Source organism: Rhagoletis pomonella, unplaced genomic scaffold (genome assembly GCF_013731165.1).
Source record: "Rhagoletis pomonella isolate Grant_MI unplaced genomic scaffold, Rhpom_1.0 Rhpom_scaffold_00003, whole genome shotgun sequence".
Lineage (NCBI taxonomy): Eukaryota > Metazoa > Arthropoda > Insecta > Diptera > Tephritidae > Rhagoletis > Rhagoletis pomonella.
The window spans coordinates 38,285,687-38,288,538 of NW_023458557.1; positions in this window are offsets into that span (position 1 = coordinate 38,285,687).

Here is a 2,852-nt window from a genome sequence, read left to right on the forward strand (position 1 = left end):
TACCAACTTTTAGCTCTCTTTGAATGTATTTATAATTCTTCTGTAGTTGTGTTTGTGGATGGAATCCTCCTAAATGGGAGTCCGGATTTTAACGACATTTTTTGTGTGTGTTTGAGTGGGTCTCTGGATGGTTTAGTTTCTAAATTTAACCCGCCAGTTATTACGAAAAATCGTATTTATGATCCGATTTGGCTAATATTTAAAATATGTATTTGTAACGGCAAGAGCAATACTATTGCAAACAAGTGCTGCCAGGTGGCGCTGGAGTTGAGTTATTACTAAAAACCGCCAAGTGAGAAAAGGTTTCGTGAATGTCAGATTAAATCGACCTGTTGCACCATCAAGCATATCGAACTCTCCTGTGTTACGATTGGCCCAATGGATGTGATCCAATTGTATTATGTGTATTATGTGTTTAAGCTTTTAAGGTATTTCGTCTGAAATAAGTGTATGTATATTGCATTGCGGCCGCTGTGGTGTAGTGGTAAGCAGTGCGCGCTTCTACTCCGCAGCGCCTGGGTTCAAGCCCTGGACAAAGCAACATCGCAAAAAAATAAAAAATAAAGTTTTTTCTTTACAGCGGTCACACCCCGGCAGGCAATGGCAAACCTCCGAGTGTATTTCTGCCATAAAACACAGCTTCTCAAAAAATACAATCGACGTTCGGAGTCGGCGTAAAACTGTAGGTCCCTCCACTTTTGTGACAACATCAAGACGCACGCCACAAATCGGAGGAGAAGCTCAGCCAAACACTAACATATGTGTAAGCGTCAATCTATTATTATTATTACACAGAGAAAATGATTCAGGTAAAACCCATGTATTCAAAACAAATTGTAAAACAAACATTTTTGGAACAAGTTTACTTCATACAAAATTAAAAATACATTACTTGTATAACAGACTTTAAAACGTAATCTTCGCAAAATAAGAACGAACATTATATCATATTTTGTCTTTTGACTGAGGAGAACATTTGATATGAAAAAAAATAGCGCCAAAATGTGCTTTTTTAAAGCTAAAATGAAACGTTTTAGAATATTGTTCCTACAAATTGTAGTGCGACAAAATTTCCAACCAGAAAACTAAAACGAAACAGTCAGTCAGTCAAATAAACATGAGAATGGTTTAAAACGAAAACGTATAGTATTAGAATTTTCAAAGCAACTTATAAATCTGAAATACTTTTCATCTGTTTGCATTATTTGTCGGAAAAATTGTGTGCAGATGATTCAAGCTACATTCATACATACATAGCAAAAGATGCGGAAATATGATATCGTTACGCCACTTAATGAAAGGAACGTTGCTGATACGGTACCCTTTTTTGATTAGAGAAAAGCTTTGGTAAGACTTGCTTACAAAAACAAATTCTAGTCCGTTATTTAATAATAATTGTAAGTTTTTCTATGTATATTACAGGATCTGACCAGCGTTAATCAAAATTATCAAGGCCCGTGGAGGAAAAGCCAGAATATGTACATATCTTTCAGTTATTAAGCTTTGTAACTAATTAATACATATGTAAGTATGTCTACATCCCACTGGGAAAATACGTAAGCACCTTGCGAGGTAAGCCATGTTTTCTTTCAGTTTTTAGTACCAAAATTGTCATCATGGCCAATGTCATCTACTAGTAAAGGGCAAAATGAACACCTCCGAAGACACATTACGTTGTCAGTTGCAAAATAACGTGCAGCCGAAGTTATTTCCAAGCACCGAACTACTCCGAGCGACTGCTCTGCATTACACGTAACTTACTTTGTAAAGCGGCTCAGAAGTATGTCTGATACCAAATGTACATTCTAAATTCCAACTTACATAAGGCGGCCATGCCTTTGTAAAAGTAAGGGACGTTCGGCAGGGAAATGGTAATGACTGCCAGGTGAAGAGTAAGTTGCTAATAAGGTATTATTACGTGCTCCTAATTCCCACTGGGATATGTACATATATCAATAAATGTATGACAATGTATAGTTTTAAATATCAAATGACTTTGTGTTTTAATCAAAATAGAAATCCAAAATCATATTTGAAAACGCATATTTTGGAATATATGTAAAATAAAAATTTTAGAATCTCATCTGAATATGAGAATTTCCAACTATCAAACGATCGTTTTAAAAAGCGATTTGAAAATGTTCATTTTAAAAACTAAAATATACATTTTAGAATATGAATTGAGGATGTTTTTTTCTCAAAACTAAAATAAATATTGTAGGTGCAAAACCCAGGTCAAAACGTTTTTAAAAGTAAAACGTTCCATACAAATTTGAAAACGTAAATTTCTCTGTGTATATTGAATTTTTGAAGAACAATGATACGCAGTAATTTCTCGCGGAAATACTACTTTTGTTAAGTTATTTAAAGCGGCAAATGAAAAAAATCTTAGACGTGAATTGTTGGTGAAAATGTTGGACCAAAAAGTTTCAATAAACAAAAATTTATTTTGGTTTGGACAGATTTTGAGAAAGGGGTAGCAAGTTTCTTAAGGTATGATATTTGTTCCGACCCATCAGGTCAAGAAATCGGACACAACAATTCAATAGTTCAATCGGAGGAAATCCCAGAGGAGCTGGTAGCTTGTGGTAGTGATTTTATCATAATGGCCCCTATTATGAGTTGCATTCGATCTTCGACTGTGGTCGAAAGTGCTGATCGAAGGAATTTGGTATTATGGCGCTCACTCGATGAAGAACAGCGCTAGTTTGAATTTCACTCGTTTAGGTTGTTCACAATAGTATATTTTTTCAACGCTTAGAAGCTTTGTTTACAAATCGGGCAAACTAAACGATGTCTGAATTAGGTATCCCCATGAAACTAATACGGCTGTGTAAAATGAAGCTGAGCAA